The sequence below is a fragment of the Chenopodium album genome, chromosome 8, assembly GCF_948465745.1.
Source record: "Chenopodium album chromosome 8, dcCheAlbu1.1, whole genome shotgun sequence".
Lineage (NCBI taxonomy): Eukaryota > Viridiplantae > Streptophyta > Magnoliopsida > Caryophyllales > Amaranthaceae > Chenopodium > Chenopodium album.
The window spans coordinates 60,038,403-60,059,276 of NC_137841.1; positions in this window are offsets into that span (position 1 = coordinate 60,038,403).

Here is a 20,874-nt window from a genome sequence, read left to right on the forward strand (position 1 = left end):
AAGTAGATCAAAGCGGGTCTATACCCCAAATCCATAATGTCATCATTGATAAACCACTTTCTTCCACGGTCACAACTTTGGTAAATTGTGCAATTGACTGGTGGTGTGATATGCATGGGATCAACAAGAAAACCGGCAAGTATGTCATGCAACCGGATAAGAAAGTAGTAGCAGATGCACTTATAAGAAAACTTTACTACTTATTAATTATATTTTCTTGTCAAGTACATCTTACTTAGAACCAATAACTTTTTGTGTTATTACAGCTCGAGCATACTTCGAAAGTGATTGAAGGCAAGCTGACTCCAAGCATTGAAAAAGATCCTTTCACCTTAGCTTTGGGAAAACCATACCACCCTGGGCGAGTAATTGGTTCTGGCGGGAAACAACTAGGGTGGGAGAAGGTGATGGGTTCAGAATACACCAAATCAGGAAAAATCAGATCAAGTGTTAATTTGCCACATCGTATTGATGAGAAGGAAAAGGAATCAATTAAGGCGGAGATACGCGCGGAGCTGCAAGAACAGATGCAAAGTCAATTCAATGCCATTCTAAAGCACATGAACCGGCCAATTTTGCCATTACCCTCGAGTACCCCGGTAGACTCTTGTAGTCACCCAGGAGGCCCCGAGGACGATCCAGTAGTTGAGAGAGAGGTAATTTTAGTGCGAGGACAAATCACGTCATATGAAGTTCGTCAAACGAGGTCTTTTGCATGCTTAATTATTTTACTTTTGCAGGATCCTAGTCCTATGGATGTACAGTCAATGAAGAGAGAAAATCCGATGCCTGAACCTTTCCCAGATGTTAAGGTAAACTTCACTACGTCATCAACTTTTCTTATTTTAGGCTTTCGTTTGTTATTTCATAACTTATGTCCTAACTCCTAATCAAATATGTAGGAAGAGACGCCTTGTGAGCTTCTTCACCCCGGGGAAAAAAAGGATGGACAATTGTAGTTGGTGGGGTATGGTAGTGCACAACCTTTTGGCAAGGTCCATTATAAGTCTAATACTAGCACCCACTACATCTCGGTCGGGATTGATTCTATAGTTGCTGGGTTTGAGGACTTACCACTACCGATTCCTAGAGAAGAATATGATTTTTTTTAAGCTGAGTGACATGACCGGTAGCTTTGTGCAATGGCCACGTGATCGGCTGAGGTTGGTAGGAGGGGTAAGTATACACTACTTGTATGTAACTACTTGTATGTAACTAGATTAACATGTGCTTTGTGCAATGACCATGTTCTTTTATGTTACTAGATTACTATTGAAAATCAGTCCGATAAAAGGAAAAAGTTTGAGAAGCCAAAATCCAAGGAAAAAGGTCCTCCAAACATGGAACAAGGACAAGTGTCGAAGAAGAGTTCGAGAGCTTCTTGTACTCCACTGGTAGAAGTCGATGTCCTTAAGTCGCTTTCAAAAGCATGTACTTTTCTTCACAACCGTGTTAGTGAGTTGCCTGTGGGTACACATATTCAAGTGAACTTGCCTAAGGCATTGTTCCACTACGATGAGGATGCGATCGCATACATTTCTAGAGAGGATGTGACGGAATTTCTAACCGGTTCCATGCTTAACATTTCCATCATTCAGACTTTCATGAGGTAAATTAATAAGACTATTTCTAAACATATTGTATTTTTGATATTTTCGTACCAAAACAATGCAAATAGTAATTACTAGCACACATTACTTTCTTGAAGGTCACTACAGGAGCTCCTAAGTAGTAAACCCGATGGTGAAGCAGTTGTTGGGTGGTTATTCCCCGAGCAGACCTCCATAACCAAATGCTTGCATAACCCTCGTGATATGATAGATTACCTTGAGCGGGGTATTAGAGAATCAATGCGTGCGGGAAACAAGTTCATATTAGCCCCCTGCTTTGAGGAGTAAGTTTAAATATGTCACTATAAAGTTGTTTGTTAAGTATAGATGTTGACGTATAACAATTGATGGATTGATATTTGCTTTAATATATATGAATTCTTCATTGGAGCCTTATGGTGATTTGTGTTTCCAATAACACAATCTACTACTTTGACTCGGCTTGTATATGGCCACCAAGGAAGTTGCTAGTGAATAACCTATTGAATAGGTACATACCGCTTCCTATTGTTTTATATCATCACCTAATTCATTGAGTGGCTATGTTCCTAAATTTATGCTTTTTTTTTTTTAAGTGTTATGAAGAAGTTGAATTGTCGTTCGGTTGCGGGTCCTTTCGAAGGTAAAGCCTTGATATAGTGATTTATTTAATAAAATTGCCTTGAGTTATGGCTATGCATGACTACTTTAACTTTGTGTCATGTTAGTGTGCGCAACAAGACAACGGCGTTGATTGTGCCCGGTACGTGATGAGGTTTATGCTTGACATAGTCAATAGGTGCACTGAAGCTCAACACATTGAGGAGGTACCTATTTTTACATTTTTCGTTCGATTTTGGATAAAAGTCGTCCTAAAACTAAGTAGAATGCTAATTTGCTATGATTTCAAACATTAGACACCTAATACTAGTTAATATTGACATGTTATGATAAAGAAATAGTTCATTAGATAAGAAATGTAGAAATAGGGCTAAGTAGAAGTCAAATAGCCGATTTTAGATAAAAGTCGTCCTAAAACTTAGTAGAATGCTAATTTGCTATGATTTCAAACATTAGACACCTAAGACTAGTTAATATTGACATGTTATGATAAAGAAATAGTTCATTAGATAAGAAATGTATAAATCGGGCAAAGTAGAACTCAAATATTCGATTTTGGGTAAAAGTCGTCCTAAAAATTAGTAAAATGATCATTTGATATGATTTCAAACATTAGACACCTAAGACTAGTTAATAATGACATGTTATTGTAGACACCTAAAAATGTCTCCCCAAAACCAAACCCGATGATGAACAACCTTTCACCACCATTATTGGTCGGGTTGAGTATTTAATCTCTTGGAGTGCTTAAATCCATATTTCCATTTCATAAACCAACCCAAATTCTATCTCCTTTCCCCAAATCATAACTTATTTTCCTCTTTTCGTGCCTTTAAACCCAAAATGATTCATTTCGTGTCCTTTAAAATCATTCATTTCGTATCCTTTTTATAAAAACGTTTAATCCAGTTTATTTTGGTCCATAATCTGGCTCCAATGATTGAATAATTGTATGGGGTTTGAAAAGAGCTTTCCAACGATATATTATAAGCCCAAATCCGAGTTATAACGAATAAGTTATGGCCAAAATATTAAACTGAGCCCAAACCGAACCTAAGCCCACCTTACCTACAACCCAATGATCATGTGGAGGGTCCAAATTATTTAATCCCATTACTAAACCAATTAGGATTAACTAGAAGCTTCTATAAGTTTCTAAAAGATCCTAATTATCCTTTTTGAAAAGATAAGATTAAAGAGTTTGAAATTGAATAAAACTCCTTTTTTGAAAATCCTATTTCTATCCGAATTGAAAGACATTCAAAGATAGACAGATATTATTTTCGAGCCTCATAGTTTTTATCCAAATTTTATATGGTTGGATAGCACTTGAAATTATCTTTCCAATAATATATTATAATATCAATTCCGAGCTATAACGGAAAAGATAAGAATAAAATGTCAAACTCTATCCAAAACTGATACCGTCTCACTATTTCGGCTATATCTTTTGTTCTACAAAATATTTTAATCTGATTCTAATTTGGGTAGAAATTAGACTTCAAGATCTTTCCAACGATATCTTATTCATATTATTCCGATTTCTGGATCAAAAGATATGATAAAAACAAAAACCGCAAAAACTGCAGTCTATCGAGTTTTATTCCGATTTAATTCGGATCTTATCTATCTTAATTTTTCGACCCTTCTTTTTTCTCTATAAATAGAGGTCATATCTCCCCTTTTTTAAAAAATCAACAATCTTAATCATCAAATAATTCTCTTCTCTCTCTTTAGCCTAAACACTAGTCCCCTAAGCACTCCAAAGAGTTCATACAATACCCAAAGTTCTATACTTTAACCAAGGCGTGAAAGGTATAATTTACTGAGGGTTTGGACCAAATCAAATCTATGTTAATTTAATTTAACTTTCATTTGCTTTATATTATTTTATTGAAGTTACTAACAGTTTATTCATGATGTAGCAATGTCAAGGAAACGCGAAGAGTGAGTAATTAATCACTTAATTATTCTTATTTTTATTCTTGTTGCTAGTATCATGATTATGTTTATTTATGATTTGATTTGACTAAAAATTTATTGTTAAATTGCTTCCAATATTAATGTTTATTCTATTATATTTATTGATCACCACATTGAATGTTTAAAGGGAATATGTAATTGAAAATCACGCCTAATAAGATAATTTGGACAACCGGTTTAGGTTCTTTTTAATCTTGTTATTAAATCAAGTGATCACAATATATTAGAATTATATGTTGCATTAATATTAAACCAATTTAGAATAATAATATTTTGGAGCAAATTGAATCTTTATTTGCATGCCTTTGAGATCACAGGAATCACTTTTCACTATAAGAATCGAGTAGAGGCCAATACGGGCGAATGTGACTCCATGACTCACTTCGTACCATCATCCCCGATCCTCCTTTCATGGTTCCAAACCATATGGAGTTAGTAATCTCATCGATTATGAATGGGGTGTAACCTTCACGGGTCAATCGTTGTTGCCTATCGTTGTCCCTTATTCATGGTTGCCTTTTTATGATCCGTAAACGGTTTACAAGTTCCTTAAAAACTTGTTGGCGGCTCCCTACTTTCCTTGTCCCTAATCGTATATGTCAATTCCCACTTTCTATGATTACCAAGCATATTCACAACATGTTTTAACGTAGGCGCACTTCGAACGACGCCTACAGTTATGATAAAGAAATAGTTCATCAGATAAGAAATGTAGAAATCGGGCAAAGTAGAAGTCAAATAGGAGATTTTGGGTAAAGTCGTCCTAAAACTTAGTAGAATGCTAATTTGCTATGATTTCAAACATTAGACACCTAAGACTAGTTAATATTGACATGTTATGATAAAGAAATAGTTCATTAGATAAGAAATGTAGAAATCGGGCAAAGTAGAAGACAAATAGGCGATTTTGGGTAAAAGTCGTCCTAAAACTTAGTAAAACCATCTTTTGATGTGATTATAGACCTTAGACACCCAAGACTAGTTAATATGGGTATGCTCTGAGGACAAATTAGGTCATTTGAAAGAAAATGTAGAAAAAGAGAAAGTGAGTACCCGAGGCAACTGCAGCACCCGAGGCAACTACAGCACCCAAGGCAACAGCCTCGGGTTATGCCAGGCAGCTGCAGCAGCAGCCAGGCAACTGCCTAGGCAATTGCCCAGGCAGCTACTGCAGCCACCAAGTAGCTGCCCAGGCAACTGTAGCAGCCAACAGGCAGCTGCAGTAGTAGCCAGGCAACTACCCGGGCCTGCAGCTGGAGCAGCACAGCCAGCAGCCCAGGTAGCTGCAGCAGCCGTGGAAGTAATCGAGCAGCTGCAGCTGCAGCTGCCATGGGAAGCAGCCCAGGGATTAATTTTTTGGCCTTGTCATTGGCACCTCATGCAATTTTGTGTACTTTTTGCGTAATTGTTAGTGAATAAGCTAAATAAGTCACTTACGCCGATTTTTGTTAAAAAGCGTACTAAAACTTAGTTGGGTGCTCATTTTATGTGATATCATAACTTACATGCCTAAGACTAGGTAATATGGGCATGGTATGAGAAAAAAAGTTCAAACGAAATAAAATGTAAAAAATGGGCAAGTAGAAGTGGAATAGCCGATTTTGGGTAAAAGCCGTCCTAAAACTTAGTAAAATGATCTTTTGATATGATTTCAAACATTAGACACCTAAGACTATTTAATAATGACATGTTATGATAAATAAATAGTTCATTAGATAAGAAATGTAAAGCATGGGCAAGTAGAAGTTGAATAGCGGATTTTGGATAAAAGTCGTCCTAAAACTTAGTAGAATGCTAATTTACTATGATTTCAAACATTAGACACCTAAGACTTGTTAATATTGACATTTTATGATAAAGAAATAGTTCATTGATAAGAAATGTAGAAATCGGGCAAAGTAGAAGTCAAATAGGCGATTTTGGGTAAAAGCCGTCCTAAAACTTAGTACAATGCTAATTTGCTATGATTTCAAACATTAGACACCAAAGACTAGTTAATATTGACATGTTATGATAAAGAAATAGTTCATTAGATAAGAAATGTAGAAATCGGGCAAACTAGAATTCAAATAGGGCTTATTTGGGAGACTTTTGATAAAAATCGTCCTATAAATTACAACACCCTCTTTTGATGTGATTTCAAACCTTAGACACCTAATAGAGTGATATAATATGAATATGAATGATGTTTGAAATGTTTAACATATACATTATTATTTAGTTTGAATTTTATCTAATATGAATGATGTTTAATGTTTGGGTTTTTTTTCAAAGGTTTGCAAGATTCAAAGGGAAGGCCCGTTAACAAGGGAGGAATTTGATGAAATTCGCGACATGTGGGCTTTTTTCGTGACATTTGATGGCATCTAGGTAGAATAATATGTATTAGATAGTGAGATTGAGTTTTTTTGTTATTATGAACAATTAATATTTAGTTACTATCTTTTATATATATATATATATATGTACATAAATTATATGTAATTAGTACTATATATTATTTGTGAGTGTTATATATGTTATTATTATTATTCATTTTATTGTTATTGAATTATTATTCTTAAATTTGTAATATTTTAATTATTATTAATTATTATTATTAATTAATATTATTAATAATAATATTAATAATAATAATAATTTTTAAAATTACAGATTAATGTGTATATCAAAACAGGTCACTAATACTATTATTTTTAATTAATATATATTTAGGGGAAAAAAAACAAATGGCAAGCGGTTTTGGCGCCAAACCGCTTGCCTTTCTCCCCTAATGGCAAGCGGTTCTGAACCGCTTGCCATTTAAATGGTTATTGGCAAGCACCCTAAACCCATGCGGTTCAGAACCGCTTGCCATTACGTTTTTTCTACTAGTGTTTCTTTGATATTCCATTTGTTTTTCATTAGGATCAGATCTAGGACCAATGAATTCTAACTTAATGTATTGACATAATTGTCTAAACAATCTAACTGGCTCTTAATGTGGTTTTGCCTTCTTCATCTATTCCATTGTACTAGTCCTTTACACAGCAATAAAGACTATGTTCGATATTGTTTTAAGAAACTTTCAGAAGTCCATTCACTATTTAAATTAAGTACACTACTCATACTCTTTTTCCACTAATCTAAAACATCTTGTCTATCTCTTACGCCATCTAAATTAAGCGTAGAACCAGTTTGACTTATAGGTTCAAGAGTCACTTCTTCTTGTTTAGGTATATGATTAGGCATAACCTTGACACTAAACCGGGTACTCTTCCCTGGTATGTATCTTGGTCGTGTGCAACTTCCTTCTCCTTGATATCTAGGTCTTTGGATAACATTGTTTACATTAATACTTTCATTAATAATTTCTTCTCCAACATTATTATTATCCATTACTCTTTTTCCTAGTTTGTTTTCAATCTTTTGTTGGAAAACTTCTATAGGTAGAAAGTCCAAATCATCTAATTTTATCAATCCCATTTGTAGATATAAATCTTCTTCTAAAGAAACATAAGTATTTTCCTCGATTTCAGGATAAATTCCTTTTTTAGAAACTAAGTTCATGATTTCGTTTAGTTTATCAGGGTCTTCTTCTTTATCAAACAATATTTGTAGTTCGTTAACGTTTTCTCCAGAAGATGAGGGCTCATCTTTAGTTTCTTTATTCTTTTCTTGGTTACCAGTAGGTCTTTTAGGGAGTGATACAGTAAACTTTTTATTTTTATCTAAATTTTGAAAAGGATACTGTAGGCGTCGTTTGAAGTGTGCCTACGTTAAAAGCATTTTGTGAATATGCTTGGCACTCATAGGAAGTAGGAATTGACATAATACGATTAGGGACAAGGAAAGTAGGGAGCCGCCAACAAGTTTTTAAGGAACTTGTAAACCGTTCACGGATCATAAAAGGCAACCACGATAAAGGGACAACAAAGGCAACAACGATTGACCCGTGAAGGTTACACCCCATTCATAATCCATGAGATTACTAACTCCGTATTGTTCGGAACCACGAAAGGAGGATCGGGGATGATGGTACGAAGTGAGTCATGGAGTTACATTCGCCCGTATTGGCCTCTACTCGATTCTTATATTGAAAAGCATTCCTGTGATCTCAAAGGCATACAAACAATAATTCAATTCGCACCAAACTATTATTTAACTAAATTGGTGGAACATTAATGCACACATAATTCTAAAATATTTGTGATCACTTCAATTAATAATAAGATTAAAAGGACCCTAAACCGGTTGTCCAAATTATCTTATTAGGCGTGATTTTGAATTACATATTCCCTTTAAACATGCAATATGGTGATCATAAATAGAATAACATTAATATTAAAACCCATTTAATCACAATTCCAACAACATAAAATCGTTAGAAAAATAATAAAAATAAAAGGAGCATGATCCTTACTTTGATTCTGTTTGTTTGCAACTACAAAATAATAAACGAGTTAGTAACTTCAAGGAAATAATAAAACGATGATTAAATTAAATTAAATAAAGTAAAGTTGATTTTGGGGCCAAACCCTCAAACAATTCTACCTTTCACGCCTTGGCTTAAGGATAGAACCACGAGTAAAGTATGGACTCCCTTGAGTACTTGAAGAAGGAATTTTGAAGTAGAAAAGGGTAGGCTAGTGTTTAGGCTAAAGCATAGAAGAAAGGAGAAAATAAAATAAGAGAATTACTCCGTGCCCCGTTCATCAGAAATGAGGGGGTATTTATAGGGAAAATGTGCTGAGGGAGCACACGGAACCCTAAAATGATAAAAAAAAAACCCTAAAAAAGTATCCCGTGACACGGTCAAACTGTACCGTGACACGGGAAGCTCCACCGTCAGACGGTACACTTTCCCTTGACACGGTACATAATTGATGTGATGCGGGAAAATTTTTCAGAAAACGGGATAAAAAACGCGTTAAGGGTTTACGCGGAAAAGACACGGAATGTCCCGTGTCACGGCAGACCTCCCGTGTCACGGGAAATCCCACCGTCAGACGGGAAGGATTCCCGTGACACGGTAGGTACCTGCCGTGGCGCGGGAAATTCCAGCCTGTTTTTCCGTCTAAATACATTTTTAACCCTAATTTCCTTCGGCATTTTAAGTGCCGATTGATAATTTCGGGCCTTTTCTGACTTTTTATTATTCGGGCTAAAATAAGAAAATAATTTTATAAAAATTAATAAAGGGTTTGGGCCAAAAATAAATAATAAAACAATAAAATAAAAAAGGTTTGGGCTAAAAATTAATTAATAAGTTTGGGCTGAAATTAAAACTATGCTTTTACCAAACATCAAGACTAATCCATGGACTGTTCAAAAATATGAATTTAATAAAATACGATTTTTTAAGCACTCTCGGGATTAAATACTAAACCCGACCAATAGTGGCGGTGAAAGGTTGTTCATCATCGGGTTTGGTTTTGGGGAGACATTTTTAGGTGTCTACAGAAGCCCCCACTTTGACTGAGTTTGTAGAAACGTCAGTTTCGAAAACGATAGTCAAAGTAGCTGATAGGGACGGAGAATGATTTAAGACGTTCTGCGATCCTAAATCACTCTGTATACGCCGATACCTGCAGAAAAATGTTAGTTCTACAGATAAAAGGAGTAAAGGGATAGAATACGTATCTGACACCAGTGTATCGGTGACAAATGAGTTTGGTATTTTCCTATGCTTGAAGGAATCCACCAGATGACGTTTGTTGAAATGTTTTCCATGCTTGAGGAAAGTCGACTGAAGAGTTTGGTAGCTTTCTAAGCCTGAAAAAAGCTACCGGATAATACTTTCCATGCCTGAGGAAAGTCGATGAACGAATTTGGTGTCATTCTATGCTTGAAGAATTTCACCAATAATGCCTTCCATGCTTGAGGAAAGCCGATAAAGGAATTTGGTGGTTTTCTATACTTGAATAAAAATCCACCGATAACGCTTTCCAAGCCTGAGGAAAGTCGACTTGGCGGTTTTCTATACTTGAAGAAAAATCCACCGATAACGCTTTCCAAGCCTGAGGAAAGCCGACTTGGCGGTTTTCTATACTTGAAGAAAAATCCACCGATAACGCTTTCCAAGCATGAGGAAAGCCGACTGATGAATATGGTGTCATTCTATGCTTGAAGAATTCCACCGATAATGCCTTCCATGCTTGAGGAAAGCCGATTTGGCGGTTTTGTATACTTGAAGAAAAATCCACCGGATAATACTTTCCATGCTTGAGGAAAGTCGAAAGATGATGAGATTGCAAGTCTCTGTGTATCGAGAACCTTGCGTCATGAAATGATGGTGGTCCGCTTGTCCCCGGACGTGGGTTGTAGATGGTCCGCTTGTCCCCGGACGTGGGCTGTAGATAAGACCTGCAAAAATAAATTTGCCAATGGACTCGTATATACTGTGATTGACTTGACCACTAACTTGACCAAGTTTGACTTGATGTGACATGACATGTGTATGACTTGTGAGTGTGTGTGTGTGTGTGTATATGTGTGTGTGCAGACACAAGCAAACGAAGATGCAAAAGCAAAAATTTTCCGTCAATTTTTGTCATGAGTGAAGGGTACCGACTTTCTCCCGAAAAAGAAAGATGTGAAAACTGAACTTTTATTTTCGAACTTCCTTCGATGAAAACTTGGAAAAAGTTTTTTGAACTTCCCCAAAATAAAATAATGAAAAGGGAGAGAAGTTTTGAACTTCCTCCTTGAGCAAGACGAAATGATTCGTATGGATTGAATTGTTTGTCCTGAAAATAATGTATGCATGATGCATGTTCTTAGGCCAGGAGGCTAAGGACAATTACATCATGTGACACGATAGATGAATGAACTTAAGTCATGGAGCTAAGCATCATATATGGTGTAAAGAAGCGATTTTGAACGTCACTTAGGTCTGGAAGCTAAGCACGTATAGTGATTATTGCATAATGAACGTTGCTTAGGTCAAGGAGCTAAGCACGATATGCTTTGTATGATTAAAAATCATTGATATATAAATGTTTCTTAGCACATTATGCGAAACAATGAACATTGCTCAGGTCAAGAAGCTAAGAAAGTATGCAATGTTTCTTCTACTGAATGTTGTCTTTAAATATGATGAAGCATGCACAGTGTTGAAACAAAATTTCATGATAAAGGGCTCTTAAAGGGAAGGATGATTGATATGGATATGGATGTGTGAGTGAAGTGTGTGAATGTGATACTAAGGCTGGCTGCAAGGGTTATAGCGATGGAAAGAGATGTGAGAAGAGTTAAAGATGATGACTCTTCAGGCTGGGTAAACTAATGTGATTTGGGTTCAAGCCCCCAAGTCTAGCTCTAAATGGGTAGGGATAAGCATTGGATATTCTTTGACTCGATCATGCATGGATATGAATATGAATGTGGCCGCACCTCGATGTGAGGTTGCCTACGTATCCGTTAGGAATCAGGCCGAACGTAGCTCTAACCGAACTTTGCACAAGTGTACGTACACCTCAAAGAGGTCTTTCAAGGGTTGTAATGTGGTTAAGTTGATGGTTTAAGGAAGAAAGAGGTAAAAGGCTCAAGACCCGAGAGAAGCCCCCAAGATGTGTAATTGTGAATTTGAAAATTTTGAATTTTGCAAGTTTATTTTCAACACTTTTTTTTTTTTTTTTTTTTTTTGCTTTGAACTTTTTTTTTCATTCTTTTGAATCAATGTAGGCAATCTCAGATCATGCCGTCCATCACTCACTTAGCATTCATGTTTCTCAGGCACGGTACCGAGCACTCGATGAGAGACGCAATTTGAGACGTGTTCATATCAAAGACATTGGAACACTTGCCTTTAGACATTGTTTTATTGTTGCTTTGCTGCTTTCTTTGTTTTATTGTTTTACACATATTCCAATCCCAGGGTTAAGTGAATGTGGGTTGAAGAAATGAAGGCCAAACGTTAGACGAGGCTCAAAATGGTTGATGAAGAAATGGAATGTGATTGAACGGTTAACAGGGAATGACATGGTTGCAAAGGTGCCTCAAGTCATTGGTGTACCTTGGGTTTAGTTCGGTAATTGATTTTTTTTTTTTTTTGCAAATGAATTCGATGATCGATTGCAAAGGAAAGGAATGATCATTGATGGAAAAGGTAAGAAATATGACACATAGACAGTACACATGGATAACGGGAACCTATGCTAGACTTATTGGGGGAGACGGTTGAAACAAAAGAATAAAAAAAAGCATGAAATCTTGCACGAAGGATCTGTGTGCCTTGTATTCATTACTTCTTGCCGCCTGGAGGGACAAGAAGTTTATTTGCATCCATTCCAACATTGCTCCGTAGTGTGGCCCCTTCCTTGATGGTACTTGCAATGGGCATTGGGATTGCATTTGGCGCTCCTTTCTTTAGGTTTTGGCTCTGGAAATGGCCCAATAGGTGTGATCAAGCCTTAACTGTAAAGACGATCAAAGGCCGCATCATAAGTCATTCCTAAAGGAGTGTAAGTTCTTTTCTTCTTGGGCAATGGAGTATCAAGAGCTAACACTTCATTGAGATCAACTTGGCTTATATTGTTGGTAGTATTTTCGTGCTTAGAAGACGAAGAAGAAGGATGGTCGTTCTTCTTGTTTTTCCAAGTGTTATTATTGTTACTACCAGCAGTCTTTATTAGTTCATCCTCGATATTGATGCCGATGTCGTATACAGCTTCGAAATTGTTCAGTGGAAGAAATTTGAGATGTTCCCTATATTTATGAGTCAGATTTTGAATAAAGAGGCGAACCATCTCTCTTTCTTTGGGGGGATCTACCAAGAGTGAAGTTGTTTCCCTCCACCTGTTCAGGTAAGCGGTGAAGCCTTCATTCTCTTTCTGTTTGAGAATGGAGAGTTCACGTTCAGAAGTTTTAGTTTGAATGTTACACTTGTAACGATTCATGAAACTTTCGGTGACATCTTGCCAAGTCGCAGTATGCTTGGCATCTAAAGAATAAAACCATTGTTGGCAAGCATGTTCTAAGGAGAGAGGGAACACCGTAGGGAAGAGTGTTACGTACAATCCCTTAAGAGCCATGGTTGCAGAGAACGCCTTCAAATGGAATATTGGATTGTCAGTAGGCTTGAACTTTAGAATATCAGCAATGGAGAACTTTTCAGGGAGTCTATCCTTCACATCCAAAGGAGTGGGAGGCCGTTCCACATAAGTGAAATCCTCAGAGATCTTACTCAATTGTTCCTTCAGTTTGTCAAGGGTGGAAACAGTGACCTTGTTTTGTTCCATGGTAGTGACCCTAGTGGTAAGGGTTTGCATCATGGAAGACAGTGCCTCAATGGATTTGTTGATGTTCTCAATGTCTTCTTTAGTGGCCATTGAAAGGTGATGAGTAACGGAGATGACAAAGTTCTCTTTGAACGCCTATTACATCTGAGAGATTGTTGCGGTAATGGCTCGAACCATATTGATCTATCCCTGTTCCTTGACCAAGTACTGTGAAATAAAATAATTCACTTAATTGTTTGACTCATTGCTCAAGATAGGAAAGGAAGGAAAAAAATAGACATTTGAAAACAGGTGAGAAAACTCGACTCATTTTTTATTATGACGAAAAAAGGGTGCATGAACCTAATATACGATCATAAACGACCTGGTGCACGACTCGAGTCGGAACATAAAGAAAGTGTGTGGACTATACTTGACTCGTGAGTGACTAAGTGATGTTATAAGACTCGTGGTATGATCGTATGGCTAGACATGTGAACAATAACCAAAATGACTGACGCGAGGACCAAATTAACACAGAAGACTTGACTGACGCTTTCTTTTTTTTTTTTTTTTTTTTTTGGAAATTCCACCGTGTCACGGTGGAAATTTGTCGTGACACGGTAGAGTTTCCTGTGGCGCGGCATCCCTTTTTTTTTCTTTTTTTTTTCTTTTGCAGGTCCACCGCGCCACGGTGGACCGTGCCGTGACACGGTGGACAGTCCCGTGTAGCGGCAACCATTCCCGTGCCACGGTGGATGCTGACATGGCACGGGAAATTTTTTTTTTTTTTTTTTAGGTCCAGCGTGCCACGGTGGACTGTGCCGTGACACGGTGGACAGTCCCGTGTCGCGGCAACCATTCCCGTGCCACGGTGGATGCTGACGTGGCACGGGATTTTTTTTTTACAGGTCCACCGTGCCACGGTGGACTGTGCCGTGACACGGTGGACAGTCCCGTGTCGCGGCAACCATTCCCGTGCCACGGTGGATGCTGACGTGGCACGGGAATTGTTTTTTTTTTTTTGTTTTTTTTTAAATCTATAATTTTGAAATTCTACTTGTTTATTTTTAAAGGGAGGATACCATCCGACTTACTCCGAAAAAAAAAAACGACACAAAAATAAGACTTCCTAAAATACGGTCAAAAAAGTGGTGCACGACTTAAAGCAAAAAAGTGTGTGAACACGACATGTGAGTGATTAAGTGAGATTATGGACGCGTGTTTTGACCGTACAACTAGACACGACACAAAACTGGACACAGCATTCGCACAAAAATCGAAAAAAGGACTGACAGGACACTTTTCTGGGCACCGTGTCACGGTACAGACTGTCGTGACACGGTGCAGTCTGCCGTCAGACGGTAGACAGCCCCGTGTCACGGCACTGTTCACCGTGGCGCGGCAGAACATGCCGTGACACGGTGCGCGGTTCCAGGTCAGTTTTGTGATTTTTCCAGATTTTAACCGATTTTAGATCCGTACTAATTACTATGTGAGAATAAAAACCCTCGGTCATGGGTTAAACAAAAGAGCAAACACATGAAGGTTAGCACCAAACAACCACATAGCATTTAGGCACGATGATGTAAAAAAGTTCGCAACCTAGAGTCAAGATCTATGTTCAACTATTGGTCAAGCTTTGGGTGTCAAAAGGGTACCATGGTTAAGAGTTTGGACGCGTTAGCAAGGCAGCCTCCCTTGAGGGTGTATGCCAACGGGCGGCTCCGCGAGTTCGTGATGAAATCGAAATCGACTCCATGGTTTGGGTGGATTTAATAACTCGGATGAACCCTTATTTCCATGAGCGTTTTTGGGTCGATAGAGCTTAAATCCCCCGGGGCTAAAACGTATGTAGAACACATACGTTTTTTTCAGAAAAATCGAAGGAAGTCGACTGTGAGGAAAGAAAATAAACCACCGGACTGATTTTAGGACTGCCGTGACACGGCAAAAATTCCCGTGTCACGGTACTGTGCATCGTCAGACGGTGCACTGTACCGTGACACGGCAGATTTTGCCGTGGCACGGCAGTCAGAAAATCTGACTGGTGCCCTGTTTTCCTTCGCGCGCAACCAAGTTATCCAATTTTTCCTACGGGACAGACCTGAACGCGATGTTAAAACGTCTATGCAGATGCAAAAATGCCTAATTAATCATAGGAATATTTTTTCAAGAATCTTTAAAGTCTCATCAACTAATCTTAATTAAATACCGATCACTCAAATCGATAAATAATTAAGAATCCTCCCCAGTGGAGTCGCCAAATTGTAGGCGTCGTTTGAAGTGCGCCTACGTTAAAAGCATGTTGTGAATATGCTTGGCACTCATAGGAAGTAGGAATTGACATAATACGATTAGGGACAAGGAAAGTAGGGAGCCGCCAACAAGTTTTTAAGGAACTTGTAAACCGTTCACGGATCATAAAAGGCAACCACGATAAAGGGACAACGAAGGCAACAACGATTGACCCGTGAAGGTTACACCCCATTCATAATCCATGAGATTACTAACTCCATATGGTTCGGAACCACGAAAGGAGGATCGGGGATGATGGTACGAAGTGAGTCATGGAGTTACATTCGCCCGTATTGGCCTCTACTCGATTCTTATATTGAAAAGCATTCCTGTGATCTCAAAGGCATACAAACAATAATTCAATTCGCTCCAAACTATTATTTAACTAAATTGGTGGAACATTAATGCACACATAATTCTAAAATATTTGTGATCACTTCAATTAATAATAAGATTAAAAGGACCCTAAACCGGTTGTCCAAATTATCTTATTAGGCGTGATTTTCAATTACATATTCCCTTTAAACATGCAATATGGTGATCATAAATAGAATAACATTAATATTAAAACCCATTTAATCACAATTCCAACAACATAAAATCGTTAGAAAAATAATAAAAATAAAAGGAGCATGATCCTTACTTTGATTCTGTTTGTTTGCAACTACAAAATAATAAACGAGTTAGTAACTTCAAGGAAATAATAAAACGATGATTAAATTAAATTAAATAAAGTAAAGTTGATTTTGGGGCCAAACCCTCAAACAATTCTACCTTTCACGCCTTGGCTTAAGGATAGAACCACGAGTAAAGTATGGACTCCCTTGAGTACTTGAAGAAGGAATTTTGAAGTAGAAAAGGGTATGCTAGTGTTTAGGCTAAAGCATAGAAGAGAGGAGAAAATAAAATAAGAGAATTACTCCGTGCCCCGTTCATCAGAAATGAGGGGGTATTTATAGGGAAAATGTGCTGAGGGAGCACACGGAACCCTAAAATGATAAAAAAAAACCCTAAAAAAGTATCCCGTGACACGGTCAAACTGTGCCGTGACACGGGAAGCTCCACTGTCAGACGGTACACTTTCCCGTGTCACGGTACATAATTGATGTGACGCGGGAAATTTTCAAAAAACGGGATAAACAATGCGTTAAGGGTTTACGCGGAAAAGACACGGAATGTATCTTGTCACGGCAGACCTCCCGTGTCACGGGAAATCCCACCGTCATACGGGAAGGATTCCCGTGACACGGTAGGTACCTGCCGTGGCGCGGGAAATTCCAGCCTGTTTTTCTGTCTAAATACATTTTTAACCCTAATTTCCTTCGGCATTTTAAGTGCCGATTGATAATTTCGGGCCTTTTCTGACTTTTTATTATTCGGGCCAAAATAAGAAAATAATTAAATAAAAATAAATAAAGGGTTTGGGCCAAAAATAAATAATAAAACAATAAAATAAAAAAGGTTTGGGCTAAAAATTAATTAATAAGTTTGGGCTGAAATTAAAACTATGCTTTTACCAAACATCAAGACTAATCCATGGACTGTTCAAAAATATGAATTTAATAAAATACGATTTTTTAAGCACTCTCGGGATTAAATACTAAACCCGACCAATAGTGGCGGTGAAAGGTTGTTTATCATCGGGTTTGGTTTTGGGGAGACATTTTTAGGTGTCTACAGATACTTATATTTATACGGGACAATTTTTTCTTTATTAGGTGATACTTCTTTACCTAATTGATGCCTAACTTCGTTTGTTAAAGCAAGTTGAACTTGTTTAACCTATTCTTTTAGATCGCTTACCTTTTTTTTTTATTAATATCGGTTGTAGTTATTGATATCTTATTTTCGATATTAATACGACAAGCATGTATGTTATCAACTTACGATCTTAATTCACCAATTTGATCTACTATATAATTAAGGACCGGGCCAAAATTATTAGTATTTTCAGGAATATAATAGTATTATGTTTGTAGTCGGAGAACTTCCTCATGCTTGTATTACTACAATGTCTACAACTACTACTCTTTCAAATAGATAATACGAGTAGGAACTTCTCCGACGAGGTGCTCACCATGTTCGATCTCTTGACATCCGCTCAACTTCTCCGTGGTTTAACAGAAGCAGGGTCGCCAATGTCTGGGGGCATGGGTGGGGGAGGGTCGCCGGCACCGGGGAATAGGAGGGAGAAGGTCACTGGCCGCTGACAGTGGCTGGCAGTGACAGTGGGTAGAGGATGAGAGTATGCATTATAAACCGAACTCATATGAAACGGACTCACACAAAACCGGAATCACACAAATCAATGTGTTTTCTGTTATTAGTTTCAAATCTGTTATGAATCTGTACATATTTTGTTTTCCCCTAGATTTTTAAAACTACTATTCTCGCCTGCCTGTGAACGTAGCCAACATATCGTTGGTGAACCACGTAAATTTGTGTGTGTTTTTTCTTGCCAATTTAACATTTTATGTTTGGTCTTTCTTGCATCCGTTATAACATATATTTATGTTGCATACCATTCATGATGAAATCAAGTCAACTGTTGTTATGTCAAATCATTGGGGGAAAATACAACACCATTGAGTAATAATAAGTTGTCCTTAAAATTTTTTTTTTTTTTTTTTTTTTAATAGAGAGCCACAAGAACGGAGATGAAAATTAATCATAAAATTCCCTAAAGTCGAGAGGGAGCTCTAAGCCACTAAACACTTAAACTATCCCTCTCTCAATCTTTTTATAAAATACTTTTTAAGAAAAACAATATGACCCTTTTAACTTACTTTTAATGTATAATCACTAACTTTGAATAGACATATACAGAATTTGCATCACTTTTATTCATAAACACGACAATATGTCACGGTATATCTATATCAATACTATGTAGCTTGAACTAAAAGAGAGAAGAAGACAAATGCAACGTTGTCACAAAATCAAGGCTAAAGCTAATTTGAAACCTTAAAAATCATACTCCTTACTCAAATAAAATCTGTGAATGTGACCCTAATGCAGCTTATAATATTGTATGATCAGCTTATAATATTGTATGATACTTGTTTATTATTACCAAATGAAAAAAACTATAGTTAACATAGTTTGTCCCTTGGGTTTTTCTCGTTTGATGATCTGAAAATCATGAGATCAAATTACTAGGATCTCGAGCTTACTTTCTCTCAAGATGTATTACTTAGAGACTAAATTATACTTTTTTAAATAAAAAAATTTGGGTAAAGATAACATTGAGTCAGATTGGCCTGTGGCATAACACAATCTAACAATCTATCACGAATGAAAAAAGCTCAATACGTCATGTTAGTCATGTACATGAGGTAAACACAACTCTGACACACTACAGTGATGTTGTGTCTTAGTGGATCGAGTCATGTCAGATTATGAGCCACAATTTTTATTTAGAGGACAAGGCATGATCACCCAGCATAACAAATTGCATTAGAATTAGTTTTAGCTTAGGTCTTAGTGAGGGGGCACAAACCGACATGACCTAGTGCATATAGGTGTATAGAACCTATTTATTAAGCATGTATATAGGAGGGTATTTTAGGTTTTTCATTTTTTTCGTTTGATGTTTTCTACAGCGGTACATTCATGTGTACTATTATGCTATAGTAGTACATTCATGTGTACTATTATCCATGTATAATATACCATTAAGTATAAGTTGTTTTAATAGTACTTTTTGTGTATTATTATGCACGTAGTGCTACTTTTTGCCACCATATGTTCCACCAAAATCTCTTTCACCTTGGCCCACTTTCATATGACAAATTTTAACTTAAATTCAAGAATGTTATCCTATATACGGAGTATTTGCTAACTGTAGGGAATAGTTTCAAGCCTTTAAAATCCCACTAGCTTGAACCCCACTGTGATCATACACTAAAGTACGGTGGCGTCCAAAAGGGAAGAAGATAGAGCAAAAGAGTCGCCAACAAGTTTTTAAGGAACTTGTAAACCATCACGAGGTGAAGGTTACACCCCTTAACGATCCAAGAGATCGTCAACTCCATAAGGTCATGAACCAAATAAGGGTTCGGGGATGAAGGTACAAATCCAACCTAAAAGAGATTGAACCTGCCCTAATAATAGGCCTCTACTTTATTCTGCTCGTATTCATGTGCGCTTTCTGATTAACATGCAATCAATAGTATTAACCCTAAACCTGTTTAATCTATGTTGGTTGAATATTAATGCACATACAAATCTATTATTGGCGATCACTTGAATTATAATCACAATTAACCCTAAACAAGATTATTAATAATTTTATTAAGCGTGATTACAAGTACCAAATTCCATTTAAACATGCAATAAAGGTGATCAAGCAATAAATAATAAATAGCATATCAAGCAACATAATAAATAATCAATATCATGAATAGTAATTATAATAATAATAATAATATCATCATAAATTAAATAATTATAAATTATAACAATTATAATCATGTTAAAGCATAGCAAGATCCTAGGCATGATACTAACAAGATTAATAACAAACCCTAGCATGTCACTAAACAATAAAAAATCAAATCTTTAACCCTAACATGATACTAACATGAATAAATATTAGGAAGAATATAGGAAGCATCGTACTTTTAATCATACTTGATATTAAAGTTACCCTAGACATGATACTAGGAATCAAAATAACAATCTAAGCATGATTTCTACATCATAATATCAATTAAACCATTAAAGTACTTACTTGGATGCCTCGTACCTCTTTCTAATAACAAAATACACACGTTAGTAACTTCAAGGAAAATAATAAATCAAAACAATTAAATTAAATAATTGAAAGAGAGATTTGGGACCAAACCCTCAGAAATTAAAACCTTTCACGTCTAGAGCGAAGGCAACTTCGAATATGGCTAGGTGTTTCTAGATCTAATGAATGCGGAATTATTTATTTGAGAAAAGGCTAGTTTAGAAAAGAGAGAGAGAAAGAATAATCAAGAAAATCTTGATGAGAGTTGGTGATTGAAAAAGGGGAGATATGACCTCTATTTATAGGGAAAAAGAGGGTAGAAGAATTAAGAAAAGCACCCAAATTCGAATCGAAATAAAACTCGTAGACAGCAGTTTTTGCGGATTTTGTTTTTATCATATCTTTTGATCCAGGAATCGGAATAAGATGAATAAGATGTCGTTAGAAA